Source organism: Amblyomma americanum, chromosome 5 (genome assembly GCF_052857255.1).
Source record: "Amblyomma americanum isolate KBUSLIRL-KWMA chromosome 5, ASM5285725v1, whole genome shotgun sequence".
Taxonomy (NCBI): domain Eukaryota; kingdom Metazoa; phylum Arthropoda; class Arachnida; order Ixodida; family Ixodidae; genus Amblyomma; species Amblyomma americanum.
The window spans coordinates 156,471,290-156,484,566 of NC_135501.1; positions in this window are offsets into that span (position 1 = coordinate 156,471,290).

Consider the following 13,277-nt stretch of genomic DNA (forward strand, 5'->3'; position numbering starts at 1 on the left):
ATTGGGTAGATGAGCCTTGTTTCGATATTTTGCTTTTATTTATTAGCATTTACCTTTTCACGAAAATTATTGCTTTCGTTTCAACACTACTATCTCAATTCGTTTCTAGAACGTGATGGCACCTTTAAAGCGCTTTCGTAAGATATTACAAATACCTGTAATAAATGTGGGCTGTTCATTGCATGTAAATATCATGAGCGCAACGTTTTCGTAGAAGTTCGAGGTATGCGCAAATTTCCACAAGTGTCCAGGAGTAGAATTATCCGGGCCACTTGGTTCATGACACACAAATAACAACGTGACCGATGGGACAATAAGAAAGGAACCAGCGTTCGTGTTTGTCTCTCTTCCTTATTGACCCGTCTTTCGCTCTGTTATTTAGGCGTTCCTCAAAGATAAACGTGAAGTTTTCTTCAGCTCGGCGGTTCCTTTAACTAGGAGGAGAGGGAGCCGGCTAGTTTTCAACCGAGGTGAAATTAAGTAATCATACGTGCAGACATTGACTGATGTTACACTTGACGAGAATTTATGTTATCAATAAAGGCAAATGTGCAAAGGCGGGACATCCGTAAATGTGGAACTCCGACAACAGTTCGGCTGCAGTAAGTAATCAGAACACGGAAAGCACCAAGTATGCGCTAAGCCAAAGTCGATATGGTCTCACTGTGTTCTCGAATAGCTTCCACTCCAATGATCACAGGCGACGGACGCTATTAAACGTGCTCAACAGCCATTTTTTTATTTTCTCGGATACCGTACTGATAGCGATTACCTTTCGTAACTTCGTTCCAAGGAGAACAAGGTTGGGTTCACATTACCGACCGTAGCGTCAAACAGCCTTGCTTTGCGGTTGAACGTCTGCGCTGTGTGCCTGCCTTGTGTTTGGCGACGAGGGACGGGCGCTTTGTACTGAGATCGCAGCGCTCAGCAGCTCTCAATGTGTGCAGGCCACTGCTGCGGCGGCCTGTAACTTTCAGCGTGCACGTCTTTGCTTGCTATGATTGTTCCGGACCTCATTTCTCTATATTCTCTTTTCCTTATTCTCCTCCACGTCCCTCTCTCCCAGTCCAGGGAAGCCGACTTGAACACCCTTCCGCTTAACCACCCAGCCTTTCCTCTAACTCTTTTCTCTCATTGTCCGCGAGCGACAACAAGAATAAGTGCCGACAAACTGACCAGGTTGAGTGATTTTCGCTCCAAAAAACATGCTGTCAGACACCCGTGCTCAAATATTGAATTTTGTGCAAGCTGGGACAGCTTTGTTGAGACGTAACTTTTTTATTTATCTCCAGCTCCAGTGAGAATGGAAAAGAGAATCATTTATTTATTGTAAAGTTGATGTTGAAAAAAAACGTTAGAAATTCAAAATCATTTTTTAAATAAAAAACGAGATTGTATACCAACTCCAGATACTTAGGAAATTTAGACCTAAGTTGGCCCAACCAGAGAAAATTTCAGCGGCAGTGGAAGCCATTGTACATGCCACTTGCGAGTGCGTGCTCCCCAAATCAACCTTGAATAACTTCAATTGAACGCTGCCTTATGTACACAATATAAGGCGACAGGGCAGCGAGGTGAATCTGCAACGAACATTTTCCCCAGAACTCGCGTCCCGGAAACTTTTGCACGCAGGAGTAATTTTGTTGCTCTGAATGAGAGCTGATGCGTACGTACATTGTGCGATATTTTCCGATCACAAAAAGCTGCACAGCACCATACCGACGCGTAAGATTTCCACGACTGTGGTCAAAGCCTGTTAGCGAAAACAGAGTAGGTCGTTCGAGATTTTCACGCAGATGAACCTTTATGCACTGCCTTCGCCAAACTCACGCGCTCTGACCTATCTCTTCTCTCAAGTTTCATATCAAAGAGACCATTATAAATGCTGTGCAAACGAGTTTCAATCCAAAGTATTTCTCATATTAACATATTGGTGTGAATATTTTGCCGATGCACTCAAGGAAAACCTTCTGGCTGATCACCGGACTGAGTTTTCTAAACCATTGTTAATGTGTCTTCGGACGACCAAATCAACGAACTAAATCCGCGCAATAGTTCACGTCGTAAAATGTAATCACACTTAAAATGTGTCAAAGCAAATCATACAGCCATTCAACTGCAGAAGGGCGTATATGCCTCGTGAATAAAGAAGCCGAAAACAAGAAAAAACACGTGAAAGAAGGCGACTGCAGCTCAGGAGATCGAAATTCTGCTGAAGCTAGCGGGCAAAAAGGTATGGTGACGAGGGAAGCTATGCGACGGGGAATCGTCTTTTAAGTTTGGAGGCCACAACGACAGAAACTTGATCACGAGCTGAACATCCCTTCTGACCGGCCTCACGTGAACATGTAGGATGACGTGTGTGCATCACTGGATCACAGCAACGCGCTCAAACTGCCATTCTATCGTTTCTCATTGGCATCACATCTTCCTAACTTCGACTCTCTGTAGAACCACAATGATGAAAAAGTCACATGAGCCCGCCATTCCATTAGCAACATGCGCGGAACATTTTTGGTTTAGGAGTAGAAACAATTGCCCTTTCCAACTCGTCCGCGGCGGTCTTCAGTGCTGCCTGAACAGCAATAATAAAACAGCGACTAAGGCTGCATACAACAATACTCCCGCAGTAATAGAACAGCACCCAAGGGGCTTACTACTGCCTCCCTGGCCGCACCTCAGGATAACGTTGCCATTGAAAAGCGAAAGCCCATGTACACCCATATTTGGATCAGTGCATAGCTTAATGTACGCCGGGTCTTGTAGGCAGGCTCCGGAGGACAATGCCTTACACTTTCTGGCATCTCCTGTTTCTTGTGAATACAAAAAGTATAACTCATATAAAACCAAAAACTTTCTTGTGCTTCCTTTTTTTTCTTGTATTAAGCACCACATGCCAAGTCTATTCAGTGTCGATTGGTAAGCGGAAAACCCAGCCTCATGAATAGTTTGTTTCAAAAAAGGCCGCTCCTTTGTGAGGATCTGAACTCTTTTGGTTTGCAGCGCTGCGTTATGGTAATGGGAGCCTTCGTCGACGGTGACTGTGGCTTCTTTATACTGATGGACACAGAGGTCTGTTCTAAACTCTGAATGTGAATACGGTGGGATAGTGACCACCTCTCGGTCCTAACTTTTATCTCGGCAGGATCTGGCCGGCGCCTCCACTTTCCATTTGATTGAATTGCTGTCTTTCTTTCTTTCGGCCGGATCGATAGATAATTACGTGGGACCCCGACAGTTCCACTGTACAAGGGAAAGAGCTTGATGCCGTTGTGGGAAGGCGTCGCCCTCTATGGTGTTGGCTTGGAGGTGACGCAGCCATGCTGATTTGAAGGGAGATTGCCTTGGTGAGTACTCGCCGCGGTGGCTCAGTGGTTAGGGCGCTCGACTACTGATCCGGAGTTCCCGGGTTCGAACCCGACCGCGGCGGCTGCGTTTTTACGGAGGAAAAACGCTAAGGCGCCCGTGTGCTGTGCGATGTCAGTGCACGTTAAAGATCCCCAGGTGGTCGAAATTATTCCGGAGCCCTCCACTACAGCACATTTCTTCCTTTCTTCTTTCACTCCCTCCCTTATCCCTTCCCTTACGGCGCGGTTTAGGTGTACAACCATATATGAGACAGATACTGCGCCATTTCCTTTCCCCAAAAAGCCAATTATTATTATTATTATTCTTTTTTGGACCACCAGATCGTTTTGATCATAATCCTCTCAGGAGTGGAGCCGCAAAGCAACAAAGCAATCGCAATCTCACTTCTTTACATTGATTTATATACGTTTTTTTGTTCTCACCGTTAGTTTTTTCTGGCAAATGCACTAATGTGGTTAGGATTTATTGGGGCCAATTAACGATGGCTTCCATAGCCAACCGAGGCCCAACGCAAAGAGTCTACTGGCACAAAAAACACCCTTTCTAGGCAGGAAAAGGGGAGAAAAAGTGCCGGTAGCGACCCCTCAAACCGTGTTTACAGAAAATAATCAAGATAGATATCTTAGCGTCGGTTTTTTAACGTCGGTCTCCACCGCTATTTCCTTCTAGCCTGCAATCGCGCACTTCTTACCGGTATGGACAGTACAAGTTTTATTCAAGGGTTGGAAAAAAGTTCAGTTTTCAAAGCCAACTTGTTCTCAGCAATAATTGTGCGTTTTGCTGCGTAGAAAACATTAACATAATCAGGAAGGTGCTGCATAGCCGATTTTGTTAAGAGCAGGAAATTGTTTAGTGCGGTTTTTTAATTCCATTTTCAAGGCCACGTTCGTGCTTCTCTGCACGTGTTATATGCTCCGTTTTCCTTTTTTGAGCAATCATTCTTTTTATGATCTGAATGATCTTCATAGAGAAGCACAAAAAAGAGAGTCCTTTGACACAAGTCGTGAAAACCTTACATTATGCGCTGTGAAAGCTAACAATGACTTTATAAATGTAAATGTAAGGCTATCTACTTGTATTCTAGTGTATCGAGAAAATAAAGAATGCGTATTGAGAAAAAAAGGTTATAGGCTCCATGGAATACTTGGGATTTTATCATTTGCGGCGATGTTGTCCGAACACATTCCTTGTGGTGATTGTCAAAAACAGTCATTGCTTTTACTGCCTTGTGCGTCGTGAATAAAACTGCTGCAGGATAAGATTCTGGTCATTCATTCTTATTTAATTTGTGGTTGCAAAATGAAGCAGAGCCGGTCTTAACGAAGCTGCGGCGAACGAAGCTGCTGCGAGGTCTCGACGACATGCTGCCTACTATTCCCCACGCTGGCAGCGCGGTTTCTAAAAAAGATTGTATTGCTGTGTCATTCTTGGACGTATATTACGCAAGGTTATCCGATTCGCGAGCGAATGAGCGGGTCAGTATATCAGACATTAGTGTACCGTGACGAAAGAGCTGTTGCCTGCAGACTTTCTGGATGAAAGCGACTGCAGTAAGCTCATGAAAAGGCTAGTCACCTGTTGCAACAGAGACGTCCGCATGTTTTTTGGCCGGCACGCGAACGTACTCCCTGGAGTACTGGGTGTCTTACTCACTTGCGCTATCAGAGTCGATTTACTTGTGCGATTAAAGGAGTGCGTGAGTGCACGTTAAGATTGAGTTCTTGCTGTAAGCACCGAAGAATAAGACATGCCACAATTCTTTGCGAATTCCTGGCGACGTTGCAACGTTATAATGAAAGAACTTGCAGGGTTGTGAGAAAAAATATGTCATCTTTCTTTTTTGAATGTACTATCTGCTTGCATGGCCACAACTACCAAAAATGTAGCTCTATCTCCATCGAGTGCCGATGTTTTCTAAATTTTAAAACGCATTCAGACAGCGATGCACATGCGTATTTCAGTTTTTTTTTTCGCATTTCGCAACTTCGCATTTAGCCAAGTAAGCTAAATAGGCTGTAGTTTTTCGTTCTCTCTCCTTTTCTCAAACTAAGAAGTGGTGTATTGAAGTCGTTATTGTTTGCAAGTAGGATGCGGCTTCTTTCATGTGAAGGACTTGCTGCGCCATTCTATATGGCGCCGTCGTCATGTGGCATACACGAGACCACTATCTACTTCACATCGATGAGTTTGGTCAAGGCTGCAGTGCCATGCGATGAAGGATCAATACATTCATTATCCAGAAAAGAAAGCGCAAACACTGTGCAAAATGAGGCGGATAACAAATGAGATAGGCAAGTTACAGAAACATGCGCAGAACGACACCTTGAGATGACTGACGATAAACGCGATATAAGTTGATTAGTGTGAGTGATAAAAATAAAAATCATGATCATGCAAAACTGATGGAAACTCAGACTGCCGTAAGAAGTGACACAAATAGATTAAGGCTCAAGTCAGCAAATGCCGAAGCGACATGGGGTTCAGCTGTTTGCAACCGCTTCTTGAGCGCTCTTAACTGCATAACAAGTGGGCTTATTCACCATGGCTCCTTAGAATGCTAGGCTATTCAGCGAATGAAAAAAGCTCGAAGGGAGATGGTAGGGAATGGGACAAATCTTTTTGAGTGTTTCTGCGCCTTATGAGGTTCTGCTGCTGGTCACCAAGATTTTGAGGACCACACGCGACATAATCATCCTATCTTATAGCGTTGAAAGGTTAGGAAAAGTTGTTCATTTATCGAAACAAACTCTCATGCAGACGCAGTGCAGTTTTGCATGGAGCAGGTGTATGTAGGTAAAGGTCATAGAAAAAATTTACTGAAATTCCGCAGCGACTAATGTCTTTCACAAAGGCTAGATGACATAGCAATTAGGGAATATTTTCAAGCGAGGAGAAGCGTTCTTTACGCTTTCATCAGCTCGTTTTTTTCGAGTTGTTCTGCGGAGTTAGTTGGCTTCGCTGAAACACTGTCTCAGCACTGTAAATTCTCCCCGCTTCAAACGGGAGCCGTCTTTGTTGTAAAGCTGATAGTGGCACTGGTTTACAAGTGGGTGTTCAATTGGTTAAAATGAAACGACTTCGGAATAAAAGTAGCTGCAGAACAGTGTAATACTTTGTGATTTATTATGGACACTTCGCTTCTAACTAACTTAGGAGAAAAATTCAATCGGATCATTGTAGCCGTTAAGAATGAAACGAAAACGAAACGACAAAGAACTGCCGAGAAAAAGCTTATGTTTAACAGTGCAAGAAGAAATAAATGTTGCGAAGAGAGGTAAGGCATTGAAAACATCTCGGGAATGCATCTGTGTACGTAAAGTAACAGACTGTGCACCGGTTGGATTAAAGGGAATTCGCTAGGTGTCACGTTACTCACGTGTGTGCTTACCCAGACACCTTTATACTGCGTCTAAAAGAAGATGACCTCGATTAAACCAGAAAAACCCAACTGGATGTCCAAATATTAGGTCACAAAGGGGGTGGAAGTTTGGTACGGAGCTCTCACCGCCCGCAAGATGGAGATTATGGGGGCAATAGTTTAGTGAGCAACGAACTTTGGTCGGCTCAACTACATTGCGGAGGAATCACAATCGCTCATAACAGCACCTTCATTTCCTCTGCAAAACATTGCAACACATCTAAAAGAGCTTCACAAAGGCTACGATACCAAAAGAAGCCTTAAAACAATAGTGGACTAACGCACATGAGCTGGATCCAAGTAAAAAAGTTTTATCGGGGCGCTTTGACAGACGTACAAGAGGAGGCTCATGGAAGTGGCCATCGCAGGACTGGTGCGCTCTCCCATGTTAGTGTACAGCTGGGCATGTGTGTTGTAGCGTGGTAGTCGGGCAGTAGCGCTTTCTTCAAGCAACCAAATTGCGGCATGGGCTAGCGCCGGCACCAGACATCCGTCTCGTATAGACGCGTAGCAGTGGTTGGGTAATTCGCGGCAAGGCAGGGTTGCGCACCGACGCAACATCCGAACGATCTGTGTTCGTCCTACCCGGTAGCGCATCGCCATTGGTCGAGCGCCGAGGATTCTTTTAGAAGGGGTGAGGTAATTGCTTTCCGCAAGATGTCATCACTTCCGAGTCGAGTGGAGTCGGCCAAAGCTACGCGTTCTTCACCGGTTATCGCTGGATTGTTTCCCGTTGCGCTTGTACTTTCTACAAAGTACGCGCTCAAATTTTCTTTTGCTATGCGTTAGTTTCATTAATGTGTGCCAATTTTTCTTACACTAGGAGAATAGGACTATGCTGAAATGCATTTGGCAGGCACCATTATGTCATCAATGGCAGCATACTATTATTCTTGAGGAAGTATGTATTGGTGGTATTTCGGTAGTGATCGCATAGGAAAGAAAACTTCCAGATGAAAGGCAAGGTGGACAAGAAAGCGGGGCAACACAGCGAGCTACAGAAAGAAAAATAGTGCGTATGACGTTAGGATCTAGGCGGGAAGAAAGCAGAGTGGGTTACGGAACGAGCGCGAAGATATGCGCTAGCCGAGATAAGGAGGAAAAGATGAGCGTCAATGCAATAAGGAGATAAGATAACGGATGGTTTTTTTACCACAACGAAATGAAATCATAGAAAATTACACGTAGTGCCATCGGCCGAGAGCTCGATGGGCGAATGAAGTAAATAATTCTGCAAAGATTAAGCGGCCTCACGTTGTATTTCACAGATATAATTGGGAGGGGGGGAAAGGGGTAGTCACAGCGCGACGTAGACAGCACGAACACAAGAACTGAACACAGACAGCACTAACTATGAACTCATCCTTTTAGTCAAGGCCATAAGTCACTTTTTGACGAAACCAAATCAAGATGAGGGGTATGGAAAAGTTACACGAAAGCGAGCTCTTCTTTTCCGTCTGTGGGTATCGTTACTGTGAGCAACCAATTCACCCGAACTTACATCCTTATAATAAGGGGTGCATGTGACCGCTATTTTTCCGGAATTGGGTGTAGTTAAGCTGATGAAGAAGGTAGCGGATTTTCAGAAATCCAAGTATCCAAAAATATTAGCTGATCCATGAAAGCATTGCTGTATATTTAACTCTAGGTGTTCTGAAGCCTCATTTCAGCTCCCTGCCTCCAGGCCGCTATGGACTGACTGACCTCGCAGTACTGCTGCGGTAAATGTAACTAGTGTTCAGATAACCTTGAGATATGGAATTAGATAAGCCTATTGCTTTGGCCTCGCAGTGCGCCAACCGCGCAATGGTTACAGAACGAGTCACTTGAGTAAACGTTGGCACCCTATTCAGCTATTTTGTTGTTTAGCTGTTTGTTCTTGGCAGAAAATGTGTTTCCCCATCCAGAGTACTAATGTACATCCATGTATATGGGCTGCAGGTTTTCTGCCTATGTCGGCACCCCTAGTTGACACTGTACCATATCAATTGTTCTTGTTCAGCGCTGCACCGCTGCTGTCATCGACATATTTTCGTTGTTCCCCTAATCGCTCATTTCTATTACCTATTTTCTTACTAAACCTCTCTTCCCACACCCTGCGTCCACTTTCTGTCAAAGTTTTCTGGGTCATGAAACTCGTGTGTTGTGTCTGTTCCTCAGGATACCAGCGCTAATGAACCTGCTTTTCTCTCAGCAGAATAAGGCATTGGCTTAGAATAAGGCCAAGGCTATGAGACCGCGGAACGGTTGAGCTTTGTCCTACGCTGAGTCTGGCAACAGGAGCGCCTCCAGGTTGTCTATGGCTGGTTTCGAGCGTGGTGATGTTGTTTCCGAGCTGTCTTGTCTGGTACACCAGCGGAAGTATTGCTTTATTTTCGGTTTTCCTACCGTGGACTCCCCTCTCTCAAATACTGGACTATTTCTAAGTGTTGGCCACGCGAAGCTTGCTTTCATATAATGGCCGATAATATATTATAATGGACGATATAATGGTCGAAATGCATAAGATACGATGTATTTTCAAATGTATTCGCGCGCTCTGCCGCGTTAGGAGATTGAACCGAAACTAAAAAGCATGGCGAAATCAGGGATTTATTTACTTGGCTAGTTGACTTTTGATAAGGTATTGGTAGCAATCGTAGCGGCTAACTTCTAGATAATTGTTGCGACTGTCACGCGTAGTGTCACACATGTTGCAACAGTTCATTTCCTCTCGGTAGTTCTTTTTATAGTTTACGTTAGGCGCTCTCACTAAGTAATGAAAACAATGAAAACTCTCTAGCTAGTTGTGACTGCCCAAAGATCCAGTGGACAGAGCCTTCCGCTACGCATTGTGCAATCCTGGTCAACCGTATTGTAGCCCGCTACTGCTTGGGCCTTCATGGTCTTCGGGAATATAAAAAACAATAAAATAGTTCAAAATGAGACGTAAGGCCTCAAAACTGCGTACATAGCGGATTAAATTGGGAAGAAAGATTACTTGCGTTTATCATTCTTTAACGTTTACGACAATATTGCCTCACAGCCTGCATCAACAACGGTGCGGAAACAATAAAGAATTTAGTATAAATAAACAACGACTGTGTGATAGGCACCAAATTACACATATACCAGAGGACATGAAAGGGAATCTGAAGGACAAAGATATGGTTTGAGCAGAATTTTGCATTCCGAAAACAATGTAGCATACAAGCAAGATTGAAAGGCAAAACGAACGCCCCGAAATCGCGTAACAAGTCCAAGCGCAAATTGTTGTCTCAGAGGCATGTTCTCAATGCCGAGACGCATCAACTATAACTGTTTTCTCATTTTTTGAGCGTCCTCTCAAAGCCTGCGTGCATTGCACAATGTCCATGCCTTGCCCAGGTAAACACCTTTATCGTGTTCCTCTGCAACAAGGACATAAGCGCACAGATTTAAATGAAGAAAGAAACAATAATAAAAGAGAGACAAATAGCAAAGAAGTTGCAAAGTCATTCGTTCTGCAAACTACGGCCCTGCCCTGTCCGCTGTCCAGGCCAGATGGCGCTTACTTTCGACCGTACTGCAAGCGCGGCACCTCCATCAATATTTTTTCTTGTTCGTTGCGTTCCCATTTACAAGCGACTCACCACAAAAGAGGCTGTTCGCGCACTTGCATTTCTTGTCCGAATGACCGTGTCGCGCGTCTCCTGCGCTGTTTTTATTTCCGCCGCTGTAGTACTTTCGCTCTTTTTTCTGCCTCATATCTCGTATCCTATAGCACTCCCCATTTTTAAGTGCGTTTATACTACTAGCATTCGAACGTTTCTTGCCGGTCCGAATTTCAAGATGGCTGCTGGGAATCTCGGGTCCGCAGAATGTCATCCTCTCGTGCCGTGACCACGCGCGCGCAGTCGTCGCACCGGCACGGCTGCCGGTTCGCCCTCTGTGCTGGCGTTCCGTTATACAAGTAGCGTCTGAGCGGGTGCCGAGACTGGTGCCACTTGACGTCACCATTGCTGACAAAATTGCGGCCCACACATATGACGCAAAGGATTTAGAGTATGGCAAGCGAATTGGCTCGATTCGGCGCACAAAGTTGTTAGCGGAGTACAAACCTGGTATGTGTGAGGGATTCGTACCGACGACTTTTGGTCCTCGAAGCTGCAATTGGGGGCGACCTTCGGAGGGCCGTGGCGGGCGAACCAGTGGTCCCAGAGGATTGCTGGTCGTACCAAAAAATCATCGTTTCGTGATCTACAGGTTGTTATGCAAATTTGTCGAAAGCATAGGTGAAAACAATTGAGCTACCGCTCTTCAATTGATTTCGCATTTGCAAATCAATCCTTAATTTTTTCACTTGTCACAACTTCTGTCCCGCTTAGTACAGTTCAGCTGGAAGGGCGAAAATGCCTCTAATGTGATAGGACCTGTGAGGTCAAAACTGATCGCCGACAGATTTGCTACGTAATCTATGGAGCGACGATACATAACGCGTTTGCCTTCTACTCCTTTTCCGGCACACCTCGGACCGGAACTGGCCCAAGCCAGCACCATCATACCCTCGAAAGACCAAAACATCACTGTCGTGTACACCTCGAATGTCAAGGCGGCGAGCCGACTCATCGGGGAGTTTGTATTAGAAACCAGCAATGGATCAGTCCCACTTTACGGGTACCTAAAACAGGACTCCGAAGACATCTGCCACGGAGTAATCACGGTCCTCAACGAGGACACCTCCGAAACCCTCCAACATAAGGTACAATGGCGCACCGGTACCATCAAAGAAATCCGAAAATTCGGCAAGTCAAACAAAGCACGCATCACTTTCGAAGGGAAGGAGAAGCCCCAATACGTGCACTACGAAAGCGTCCTTACACCTGTGCAAAACTATTACAAGACCATCCCTGCCTGCGACAAGTGTGGAATCGTTGGGCATCGATCGGACACGTGTCCAAACATGCGACCGGACATCTGCGGAACCTGTGGAACCCCAGTCCCTTTAGTGGAGGGGGTGCGGGCCCCTCATGAATGCAATCCGCGATGCTCCATGTGCGGTGGCGCCCACGTCACCAACTCTCGCGAATGTGCGGCAAAATACCGCACACCAAAAATGGCTGCCCTCATGGGGGCAAAGAGCAACAAGACGGCGTCCAAGAGGAAAGCCGCCACCTCGGGTCCTCCCGGAGGAGGAGGTGAAGAGGCCAGCCAGGGAACCTCCAATACCAAGAAACAGCCGCATCTCACCACCGATGGAAAACAACCACCGGAGGGGCCACCACACAAAACGGCCCGGAGAAGAAACGGCAAACGCAGACGCAAGACGGAGCCCCCAGGGCCTGGGCCAACGTCGTCAAAACCGGACACCAGGTGAGCGGTTCGAGCGGGGCTGCTTCTCCCTCCCCCTCTCCTTCCACTCCCCTCCCTAAGACACAAAGTGTCGGGCAAAACCAAGAAATGGCAGCACTCTGGGCCCAAAATGATAAGCTGCTGAACCAAAATGCGCTACTGTTAGAGAAAATCACCGAAATAGAGTCCAAAATGAATCAGACTCCCCCTCCTCTTCTCTCAGTTCCCCCTGCGGTCGAGGTTATGGAGAGTGAGCCCGCGGCACCTAAGGCGACCCAAAAAGCAGAAACCTCACTCGAGGCCCGTCTCGAAGCACGTTTCGAGGCACGATTTACCGCCATTGAAGCACGTTTCGAGGCACGATTCACCGCTATCGAGAACCAAATTTCAAAGCTCGTCCAAGCCTGCTCCACTTTTCATGAGCAAGTTACCCAACAATTTGCTCAAATTCCCGAGATGATCGCCCAGCAAATCACCCAGTTTGCCCAGACGGTCCCCGGGATGATTACTCGACAAATCGCCTCGAATGAACGGCGCAAAACTACTACCAAAACCATTATTTCAGAAGACGAGGACGATAGCTGTTCGCTCACCGGCTCGGAGGACACTCAAACCTCCGACAGCACTGGCCCCGGGATAGCACCGTTACGTCCTTTCACTAACATAACCAACAATCATGGCTTGCAACAACCCTAAGGCTAAACAACCCCCCAAACCCAATTCGGTCTCCCCTGTCCAAATTGCCAATGGAAGTGCCGCGGGTTCCGCTCCCGTGCTAAGCGGGCGGACCCCAGACTTTTCCTATCAACCCTCGATTCTCTCCGGCAGTGGTTGCCCTCCAGGAGCCAGGGAGTGGCGCAACTCTTACAAATTATATCACCTTCCAGCAGGACCCCTCTTCCTGCATCTGCGTGCATAAAAGTTACACGGCCAATTTAGTCGACCTCGACCTCCAAACCGATTTCTCGTACGTGATGGTGACCCTCCTTCCGCTCAGGAAAAGAAACGCACCACTCCACATACTCAACGTTTACTGCCCCCCAAAGCTCAAAAATGCCACTTTCGCGACGCTCTTTAGTCGTGCCCTAAAAACAGCAGGCAGGGACCCCCTAGTAATTCTGGGCGACTTTAACGCCCCCAGCTTGCTTTGGGGTTACGTGCGCGAAGAGAAGCGAGGACG